This window comes from Rattus norvegicus, chromosome 11 (genome assembly GCF_036323735.1).
Source record: "Rattus norvegicus strain BN/NHsdMcwi chromosome 11, GRCr8, whole genome shotgun sequence".
Taxonomy (NCBI): Eukaryota; Metazoa; Chordata; class Mammalia; order Rodentia; family Muridae; genus Rattus; species Rattus norvegicus.
In genome coordinates, this window is record NC_086029.1 from 1,102,153 (window position 1) to 1,114,593 (window position 12,441).

Genomic DNA, 12,441 nt, shown 5'->3' on the forward strand with positions numbered 1-12,441 from the left:
TATTGTAGACACTAGGAGACTCTGAAGGAAAGTGCCTGGTATAGGGGAGTCCTGTGAGAACCAAGACTGGAGGAGCACCCTGGACTGGACAGAGATTGGGATGGGCCATTGCAGAAGATAAAAGAGTGATGGTGCCAAGGACATTTGAGCAATCCCATGAACTATCCAGTCTGGGGTCTTAGTTAGGTTTCCACTGTGGAGAAGAGACACCATGACCAAGGACAACGTGTAATCGGGGCTGGCTTACAGGTTTACAGGGTCAGTCCATGATCATCAAGGCAGAGCGCAGGGCAGTGTGCAGACAGACATGGTGCTGGAGAAGGAGCTAAGAGTTATACATCTTCATATAAAAGAAGCCAGGAGCAGACTGTCTCCCACATGGCTGGGTGAAAGATTTCAAGAACTCACACCCACAGGGAGACCCCTCCTCCAAGAAGGCCAACCTCCTAATAGTGCCATTTCCTGAGCAGTGCATATTCAATCCACCACAGGTTCTTTTCACATATATGATAACTGCACCCTTGTTTTGAAGTCTTCCTTAAAGACTCATGATGTTTGCATGAAGAACATTCGTTGGGTCTGGGTGTCTCCAAAACCCCAAGAACATGAAGTCCTTTATCACCCTGAAGTATGAAATTGGCATGTGTGCACAGCCCCTCCCATCCTCTGCAATATCATAATGTTAAGTGTGTGCAGCTCCAGTGTGCAGCCTCTTAAGTGCCGGCATGTGTGAGTTCTTGAGCCGAACACTCAATAGAATCAGGCTTGAGACTTCTGTACTTTTGTTTATGGCTCTGAACTCTGGCCTAGACGGATGGGCAAGTAGTTCTGGGAAGGAAGATTGCTGGGTGCAGCCAAAGGCATGAAGGTATGCGATTTAATTACAGAGCTGGAGGAATCTGGCTCATTTCTTCCTGTACCACATGAGAGATGAAGTCACTCTGCGCAGCCAATTGAAAAAAAAATCACAGAGAAAATGCACATAGGATGCTTGTTTTACCTAGACTAGATGATGAGCCCCGATCAGATTTAAATATCCATATGTACAGAGGAACCATTGCTTTTTGGTGCAGAGATGCCCGTCCTTTTTAAACACCCAGGTCAAGATCAGGCAGATCTGGGTGTTTGGTGTGAGAACACCTCTCTTCCTGTGGAGTCCCCCTCATGACCACTAAGGTGGCCACATGATCCCAAGTTCACCACCATTCTGCTCAGCCCCATAACAGATGAAGTAGAACACATGATTTGGGGAGATAAGATGGGCAGATTTTAGACCATCTCCAATGCACGGCAGAGAGCAGCTTTGAAAGGACTGGAGAAGATGTTGATGGACAACAGGCCTTTTCTCACAGATACAGCTGACAAACCACCCCACAATGTTCCAGTTATGGGTGCTTCCTTCAGTAACAGAGAGTTTAAAATATCACCCTTGCCTCCCCCTCCCACCCCCAAGTGATGGGTGGTTGGCACACGGGCCACCAGGCTTCCTGTAGGAGAAGCCTCTCTGCTTCCCTCAGAGCAGCTCTCCAAGAAAATAAATAGCATGTGCTCATTATTCAAATGAGGCTTAATTAATGCAGAACTCGCCCTCAAGCTTTCCAAGACACCCATGGTAATGGGCTCTCAGCTCTCGTCCCCTCCAGTTTGTGATGTCAAGCTGAAGAACTGCATGTAACAGAAGCTGGGAAGCTGAGTCCCGGACAGCAGTTTGACTCCACAGTCTCACAGCTTGCAGAAGTATTTCGACCCCAAAGCCTATGTTCAGCCATCCTTTCAGGGGTAAAGGTGGTGTGGTTGGTGACGTGCTCCCCAGAGAGCCTCTAAGGTTACAAAAGAGGCTCAACTCAAGAGACTTTGAGGCTGTCTCTCATTTACACACCTGAACCAGCCCTGGCCCTAATTCCAGCCAAAACTTTTCATAAACAGTACAGCAAAAGGCACTGAGTCACGCTGACCTTTATTCATAGCCTCACGTCCTTGCTCAACCGATGAGAACACACCTCCAGAGTCCTGGAGGAAGCAGCATTGTGCCTGTGGTTTGAACAAGACAGGATAGAGGAACTGGAGAGTTAAGGGTGACGCTAAAATGGAGAGAAGCTATCTTCTGGGGTCTAGCCTTTGTCTCCTGATGGCTGAGCATCAGAGTCATCAACACAACCGACCCAGCCAAGGCTGCCAGCAGAGATATTGCACGTTTTCCTAAAGATATCTCAGTCGAGGCTCAGAAACACATGGGACTGAAGAGATAGCCCATCAGTTAAGAGCATGTTCCAAACTCACAAGAAACCCAAATTCTGTTCTTAGGATCCATTTAAGCAGCTTACAGCTGCGTGTAAATCAGCTCGCGGGAACCTGACGTCCTCTTCAGTATATTTTAGCTAATTTTTAAACTTCACTTTATCCTTCAACCTTGCTGTAAATTATATCTTTTGAACAATGCTGTTTGAAATGCCACAGAATTGTGTATAAAGCTCTCTAAATGCCCATGTTCAAATCAGAAACAGTGACAGTCACCTTCTCTGTGTAATAAACTCACTGATTTCCCCCTGTGGTGTAGTAGTAGGGGATAGAGATTTAGCTGAATGGAGGTCCCTGAGTGGGACAGGAACTTCTAAGGCTCTTACTCAGTATCCAGTGTCCCCACCAATGCTGACAAAGGACAGAGTCCTCCCCACGGGTCCTACAGACTCCAGATGCTGTTGCAATAATTGAACCTCTAGATTTCCCTATCTGTGAGGTAAAGGTATCCATTCACCTGGAATTCATCCAGAACCTTCAAGAGTCAGAAATATCCTGCAGAACAAAGCAGCTTCTCTGGCCTTCTCCAAGGTCCTGAGAACATCCACGAAGTCCAGTTCACTGAGAAGATGAGGGCAGCCTGCCATTGCCACAACCTCCCTGGGAGCAGAGAGGGTGGGCAGAGGAGGCAAACACTCTCTTTTTCTCGTTCCTCATGGTTCCCATTCCTTACATATTAAACATGCAACTTGTAGATTCATCTCACAAAACACCACGGGCTGGGAGATGGCTCATGACCTTAAAGATTCAAGGATCAGAATTTAAATTCTTAGCCCTGGGCACTCTGTCTGGAGCTACAGTCATTTTGATGTGGGCTCTGCCAACAGGAAGACATCCAGCTGCCCTGTACAGGGAAATACTGCAGCCCCACCCCCTTTCAAACTTACATTTACTCACTAATCAATATTCATGGGGCTCAGTGCAGACGCCACTGGCTTGAAGAAGAGCATGAGAACATCGAGTATGTGCTAATTCAGCCTGTTCACACGATGTTTCCATGATGTCAGAGCCACGGTCTCCAGGATACCACCTGGACCCATTCTCTCTCTGATTTAACACCTTAATTGGAAAGGTGATAATGAGAAGATACTGGAGATAGTCCAGGGTAGACCAAGTCCTGCCACGTCCCCAGTAGGGAAGTGGTCCCACAGCCAAAAACCCTTTTCACCCCTTCATCCACTTAAGCCTGTGATTCATTAATGATATTAATAGAAACCAACCAGGCATGGCCATGCCTACGATGTGATGTCCAGCAACAGATGTCTCCTACAGAAGTTGTATTAGAATAACCATAACCCAAAAATGCAGCCCACTCATCAGTGCCAGATCACCTTCACTAACAAGGCTGGTGGTGATAATGGAAAAGGCAGCTGGAACCTAGGCTGGTCCTGACTGTAATTGATCTGTTTCTTCCAGAGGGGAAACTGAGGAATGTGACTAGTTTCAGATGAGCATCTCTCAGCTATGATATTGATGCCTTTGTTAGTCAGTGTCTGGGATAGCCCAGAGGCCATGGGGAATCTGGCTTGGGACAGAAGAGATGCTTTTCATCCTAATTCACCATTGTTCCCCCAAGTGATGACAACATGGTTTGCCTGTTCACTTGATAGTGTCCTGTCCAGACTGCTGGCTAACAGAAGAGCAGCACCTCTTCCTCTGCATCCAGGAAGGTTCTATATTCAACCCCCTTCTTTGCCCAGACATCCTTCTCTCATTTCCTATGAGCACAATGAATCTTTAAAGAATTTTAGGGCCCCCAAAATGAGGGAAACCATGTGGTATTTGTCCATTTTGCTTGGGATGGGCCCTCAAAATGTAAGACCTTCTCTATTTAAAAGTTCATATACCAAACAGTCCCACACAGCCATACCTCTACCCAGAAGCTCAGGAAAATACTCAAATTTCAGAGAATCTTGAAATCCAGCTACGCACCATTTTTCCTGCTATGACCCAACACATGAACACACACACATACACACACACAAACACACACACACGTAGATTCCAGTAGTATCTAATTCAACCAAAAGTTAACAAAAAAAGATAAGGACAGACACTTCAATTTCTTGAAAGAAAAAAATTCCACCAGGGTCAATTCTCTATCCTGAAAATCTATATGCTACATACAAGGGCACCTAAATTTATAAAGTGAACCACACTAAAGCTCAGGCTAACGAAATAGTAGTGGGAGACTTCAACAACCCACAGTCAGCAATGGCCAGATCACTGAATGTGAAACCCGAGACACAGGGAAATTAAGATTTTGAACCAAATGGGTTTTAGAAATATCTATAGAATATTTCATCCTTGAACAAACGAATACACCTTATTCTCAGGAACTCATGGAACATTCTCCAAAACTGATCATAATGTTGGTCATAAAAGAGGCATCACCAGATACAAAAGAGTGAAATAATCCCATGCATTTTCTCACACTACCATGACCTAAGGCTGGACTTCAATAACAACAATAATGTCGAAAGTCCAAATACACATGGACGTTGAACAATATTTTACTCAGTGATAACATGGCAAAGGAAGAACAAAAAAATAGAATTTTTTTGAATTTATGAAAAGTAAGGCACAACACACTCAAACTTATGGGACACAATGATAGTATAGCTAAGAGGAAAACTCAAAGTCTTGAGAGTATCCAAAGTGAAACTGGAGAGAGCATACATTAGCAGCTTGACAACAAATGTAAAAGCTCAAAAACAAAAAGAAGCAGATACACCAAAGAGGAGAGAAGGCAGGAAATAATCAAACTCAGGTCTGAAATCAACTAAGGAGAAACAAAAAGAACTCTACAAAGAATCAATAAAACCAGGAGCTGGATCCAAGGGAAAATCAACATAATAGATAAACTTGAGCTAGGATGACAAAAGGTCACAGAGAATGTATCCAAATAACAAAATCAGAAATGAGAGGGAAACAAAACAACATAATCTGCAGAAATTCAAAACATCATCATACCGTATTACTGAAATTTACATTCAAGAAAAGTGGAAAATCTGGATAAAATGATCAATTTCCTATACAGGGAGCAGTTACCAAAATTAAGTCAGGGTCAGATAAAATATCTAAACTCTACCATGAATCCTAAAAAAATTAGAAACAATTATAAAAGGCTCCCAATTGGGAAAAGATCCCAGGACCAAATGATTTTAGTGGAATATTCTATCAGCACTTCCTAGAACCAAATACTACTATTGTCCAAAATATTCCACAAAATACAAACAGAGGAACACTACCCAATTCCATCGATGAAGCCACAGTTATGCTTATACCTAAAACACACAAAGACCCAATAAAGAATGGGAACTTCAGACGAATTTCCCTTATGAATATTGACAAAAAATAGTCAATCAAATCATTGGAAACCAAATCCATGAACACATCAAAATGATCATCCATCACTATCAAGGAGACTTCATAACAGGAATGCAAGGATGTTTCAATATGGAATTCCATCAACATAATCCAGTAGATAATCAAACTGAAAGAAAATATTACATTTTCATCCCATTAGATGCTGCGAAAACATTTGAGAAAAGAAAACACCCCTTCATGATAGGAATTAAAGGCCCATACTCAACAACAGTAACGTAAATGTACAGCAAACCAGTAGCCAAAAATCAAACTAAATGAAGAAAAACTTGAAGCACTCCCTCTAAAATCAGGGACTAGACAAGGCTATTCATTCTCTCCCTACTTATTCAATATAGTACTCAATGTGCTAGCCTGACCAATTTGATAACAAAAAGAGGACAAAGGGATACAAATATTAAAGGAAGAGGCCAATATATCACTATTTGCAGGTGATATGATAGTATACTTACGTGACTCCATAATTTCCACCAGAGAACTCCCGCAGTCATAAACAATTCAGCAAAGTCCTGAATATAGAATTAACTCAAACATATCAGTAACCTTCCACGAATACACAGACCACGAAAGAAATTAGGGAAAGGACACTCTTCACAGTAATCACAAATAACAAAAAATACCTACATATAACTCAAACCAGGCAAGTGAAAGTGCCGCATGAAAAGAACTTAATTTCTCTAAAAGAAGAAAATCTCAGAAGATGGAAAGACTTTTCATGTTCATGGATTGGCATTATTGATATAGTGAAAATGACACTTTGCCAAAAGCAATATACAGATTCAATGCAATCCACAAGAAAATTTCAACAAAATTCTTCATACAGTTAGAAAGAGATATATGCAAGTTCATTTAGAATAAGAAAAAAACAGGAAGTGGAAACTATTCTCAAAATAAAAGAAATTCTGTGGAAATCAACATCCCTAACCTCAAGTTGAATACCCAGCAATAGTGATAAAAATTATATGGTATTGGTACAGAGACAGGAAGTTGAACAGCTGTGTTTGTTCATCTAGATGTCAGCATGTAAATTAATGGAAATCATCCATTCTTGTCACGCTGTACAAAGCTGAAGTCCAAGTGGATTAAGGGCATCCAGAAAAAAGAGATAAACACAAACCAATAGAAGAAAAGTGAGGAAAAGCTTGAACACATGATAACAATGGAAAATTTCTCGAACAGAACACCAAACCAGTTGCTTTTCCTTTACAATGAAGATTTGACTGGTTGGAACTTGTAAAAATGCAAAGTGTCTGTAAGTCAAGGAACACTGTCTTTTTGACAAAATGGCAACTAATATCTTGAAAAAAGATCTTTGCCATCCAAATATGAAAGAGAACTAATATTCAATATGTACAAAGAACTCAAGAAGTTATACTACAGAAAGTAATAACACTATTATAAATGGGGTACAGATCTAAACAAATAATTTTCAGCAGAAGAATTTTGAATGGCTGAGAAGTATATGAAGAAATGTTCAACGCCATTACTCATCAGGGTAATGCAAATCAAAAGATGCACCAGGCAGAATGGCTAAGATCAAAAATTCAGTTAACAGCAGATTCTGGTCAAAATGTGGAGAAAGAGGAAGACTCCTCCATTATTGGTGGGATTGAAATGAGGTACAATATTCCGTAAATTACTCTGGGCTTTCATCAGAAAATTGGACAAGTATATGCTGAGGACTTAAGTATCCCATTCCTGGACATATTCCCAAATGATGCCCCAACATAGAACCAGGACACACGTTGTACTATGTTTACAGCAGCTGTATTCATGATAGCCAGAAGCTAGGAAGAACCCAAATGATTTGACCACATGAATGGGTACAGAAAATGTGGTTCATCTACATAATGGAGAGCCCCTCAGTAATCAAATACCATGACATCATGAAATTCATAAGCAAATGAATGAAACTATAAAATACCATCTTGAATGAGGCAAACAAATCTCTCACACACACACACACACACACACACACACACAAAGAAACAAAAATAAAACACACATACATGCACAACCCCCCCCCACACACAAACACACACACTACCCCAAAACCTTGAATTACCCAACATACAATTCACATACTGGTTTAAGTTCAAGAAGGATGAACCAAGTGAGGATGGTCTGTATTAAAAGGGGAAACAAAAATATTCATAGGACATGATATGGAGATTAAGTTTAGAGCAGAGATTGATTGAATAGCCATTCTGAGCCTGCACCACCTGGGGATGCAGCCCACATACATACAGCCCCCAAACCTAAACAATATTGCTGATGCCAACAAGTGCATGCTCACAGGAGCCTGATATTTCTGTCCCCTGAGAGGCTCTTCCAGATCATGACAAATACCGAGGCTGATGCTTACAGCCAACCATTGAACTGAGAACAGGGTCCCATTTGGAGAAGACAGAGAAAAGATTAAAGGAGCTGAAGAACCTTGCAACCCAGTAGGGACAACAGGGGTCACAAACCAGATCTCTGTGGGACTAAAGCACTTCCTTAAGACTGCACATGGACAGACTGGTGGCTCTAGCTGCATATGTAGCAAAGCATGACCATGTTCTATACCAATGGGAGAAGCCCTTGGTCATGGCAAGGCTGGACCTTCCAGAAAATAGAATGTCATGCTGGGAGGCAGCAAGGGGATGTTTTTGCGGAGGGGGAAACACCTTTGAAGAAGACAGGGCAGCAGAAGAGGATAGGGATAGGGGGCTTAAGGATTGAGGCCTCACACATACAGCTTTTTTATTTTTCTATGCCTTTAACAGCTCAATGGCAAGGCCACTTCCTAACCTCCGAGTGGCTAAACTATCCCCCACTGATATTCCCACGTTATTATTTGCTAAAATCTATATCCCATCTTTCTTGTCCTGGACACCATGGGCAGCTCTCCTGGGTCTGCTTATTCTCATGGTATTCTATGTCAGCTGCTTTTCTGTCCTGAAAGTCTGTCCTGGAGAATCTCCATGCCTTCTTCCTCTCGTGACCTTTGTCCAAGCGTCCTGAAACTCCTGCTCTGTCTGCCCTGCCTAGACACTGGGTATCAATATCTCTATTTTCCAATCAGAACCAACTGAGGCAGGGACCCTGATTCATAAGTTCAGGACACTATGAGAAGCATGAGAATAAAAGCAACTACAATAACTATTTGTATGTGATTTTCTGGGAACAATATTCCCCAAACCACAAAGAGATACCTGTTAAAGTACTAGAATCATAGAAAATATCAAGTAGGCACATAATAATAATAGTAATAATAATAAATATTAATATTGATATAATATAATATTATAATAAAAGAAATAATAACAATAAATATAATAATTATAATAGTAAATAATATTAAAAATAAAATAATAATCATCATCATAATCGTCATCATCATCATCAAAGCCTAACTGAACAGAGAAATAGAAATACAAAAATGGTGAAGGAAAAAGAATAAGTCACACATAAAGCTGTTCACATGAGACTAACACCTGAATTTTCAATGGTTATTCTAATATATAAATGGGCTTGGATCACTTTTCAACACGTTTTCAAAGAATACAGATACTAGCCTAGAATTTATTACCGAGCAAATGTATCATTCACATCAACACAAGAGGAGAAACTTTACACAGCATAATCACCAGGAAGCCATGTCTCTTCAGCAATCTTACTCTAAAAGTGGGAAAACGCATTTTGAAAATAAGGGATATTCTCAAGAGGACAGAAATGGTAAAAAACCCTGTAGTAATTCATCAGAAGAGGGAAAAAGTATGTGGCAACAACAAAATAAAAAAGACCCATAAATACTCCTCATTAATAACGCTAAGCATAGGGGTTGGGGCTTAAGCTCAGTGGTAGAGCATATGTCTAGCAAGTACAAGGCCCCCCCCAAGATTCGGTCCCCAGCTCCAAAAAAAAAAAAAAAAAAAAAAAAAAAAACGCTAAGCATTAAGTATCCCACACCAATAATATACCGGCTATTAGTTTGTTTAAGAAAACAGGTTTATTTCTCCTGCATCCAAAAAGGACATTTGTTTTAGATACAATTGCATACTCGTGTTTAGAATGCAATTGCCCATATTTCTTTTTTTCTTTTTTTCTTTTTCTTTTTCTTTTTTTTTTTTTTTTTTTTTTGGTAAGTATATTTAGTGTTCATTAGTTTTTTATAAAAATCTTGAAGATTTTCTGTTTAATTGTAAGTATAGAATTTTCATTTAAATGTATTTCTTTTTTTTTCTTTTTTTGGGGGGGTGTTCCCCTCCCCACCCTTCCCCCATTACCAGCCTCCCCCTAACAATCACGTTCACTAGGGGTTCAGTCTTAGCAGGACCAAGGGCTTCCCCTTCCACTGGTGATCTTACTAGGATATTCATTGCTACCTATGAGGTCAGAGTCCAGGGTCAGTCCATGTATAGTCTTTACGTAGTGGCTTAGTCCCTGAAGCTCTGGTTGGTTGGCATTGTTGTACATATGGGGTCTCGAGCCCCTTCAAGCTCTTGCAGTCCTTTTTCTGATTCCTTCAACGGGGGTCCTTTTCTCAGTTGAGTGGTTTGCTGCTGCCATTTGCCTCTGTATTTCCTGTATTCTGGCTGTGTCTCTCAAGAGATCTACATCCAGTTCCTGTCAGTCTACATTTCTTTGCTTCACCCGTCTTCTCTAATTGGGTCGCTGTATATGGGGCAACATGTGGGGCAGGCTCTGAATGGGTTTTTCTTCTGCCTCGGTATTATTCTTGGCCTCCCAATTTCCTGCCAAGAGTATTCTTGTTCCCTTTTTAAAGAATGAGTGAGTCATTCATATTTTGATCATCAGTCTTGAGTTTCATGTTTTCTATGCATCTAGGGTAATTTGGGCTAATAGTAACTTATCAATGAGAGCATACCATGTGTGTTTTTCTATGGTTGTGTTACCTCACTCAGGATGATATTTTCCAGTTCCCTCCATTTGTCTATGAATTACATAAAGTCAATGTTTTTGATAGCCGAGTAGTATTCCTTTGTGAAGATTTGCCACATATCATAAGGCAATATTTTAAATGCTAGAAAGTATACTTTTCGGAGAACATTATTTTGTAAATTTAATTCATCAGTTTTCATTAGTTTTATCTGAATGAATATTATTTGCTAATATGTTTATATTTTAGGAATCTGTGTGTGTGTGTGTGTGTGCGTGTGTGTGTGTGTGTGTGTGTGTGTGTGTGTGTGTGTGTGTTTGATAATTCAACTCTAATATGACCAGGAAATTGCTTTAGTGATAATGATAATTTATGGGCACTGAGAATTTTTTTATATAATATATACCTATATATATATGAAAATATGATCTGTATATTTTTTTCAAAGCACTGTTTAGATATGTATACTAGATTAAGCCTTCTAATTGCAGTTTTAGATTTTTCCAACACTAATTTTATCTTCTTAGTTGTCTAGATAGAAATACATGGAATCATGAATCATCTCAACTTCAAATGTAGGTACACTCAATGTTATATCTTCCTTTTAAACATGATTGTTCATCTTTGGAGCATAAACTAATATGTATATATTTAATATGCTCTATTTATATTAGAAAAGTGTGCTACATTGTATATATGTATTCGTTGATAACTTCCTTCTCTAACCAAATTTTAAGAATAAATTACTTATGTACATTATTATAAAATCTAAGATCATTGAGTTTTTTACCAAAATCAAATACCATAATGCATAAATATAAGAAGCATTTCCTGACTGTGGCTATTAACAAAAAATATTTGATATACAACCTCTATAAACTTATTTTGATATTAACCATTAAAGTTTCTTCAAGTAGTTGTTCAACTTTTAATAAAGGGAAGTCACCAATTCTGTCAATAATTTTTTCATTCTATATTCCTTTAAATTGTAAAATACATTTTATTTAAATAAGTCATAACCTAAAGGGAAATATTATTTAGACAGCAAAAGAGACCAAAGGAAATTAGTACCAAACTCTAATATTTTTGTCAATATCAGAAATAGCAAATGATAATTACTTTATTATTAATTTAATGAGACAAGATATCTTCTTTATTTAATAATTTTTCCTGAATATTTTATGTATTTACATTTCAAATGTTATTTCCTTTCCTTTTCTTCCATAACATCCCTGACCGTCTTCTGTGAGGATGTTCCAATTCCCACCAATCAACTTCAACCTCAATGCTGTGGCATTACCCTACATCGGGGATACAAGCCTTCACAGGATTAAGGGCTTTTCCTTCCAATGATATTAGACAGAGCAATCCTCTGCCACATATGTGGCTGGAGTCATGGGTCCCTCAAACTGTACTCACTAGTGGGTGTTTTAATCCCTCGAATTTCTGGTGGGTCTGGTTGGTTGATATTGTTGTTCTTCCTGGGGTTTTGCAAACCCCTTCAGCTCATTAAGTATACTCTCTAACAACTTCATTGAACCCCCTTGTTCAATCCAATGTTTAGCTACAATCATCCTCACCAGTGTCAGCAGGGTTCTGTCAGAGTCTCTCAGGAGACATCCATATCTGACTCCTGTCAACAAGGACTTGGTGGCATCAGCAATAGGGATAGGTTTGTGTGACTGCATATGGGACAGATCCACACATGGGGCAGTCTCTGGTTGACCCTTTCTTCAGTCCCTGCTTAACTCTTTATCCTTGAATTTCCTCCCATGAATATTTTTTATCCCTTCTAAGAAGGAATGTCACATCTGCATTTTGGTCTTCTTCCTGCTTGGGCTTCACATGACCTGTGAATTCTTTCTTATGTA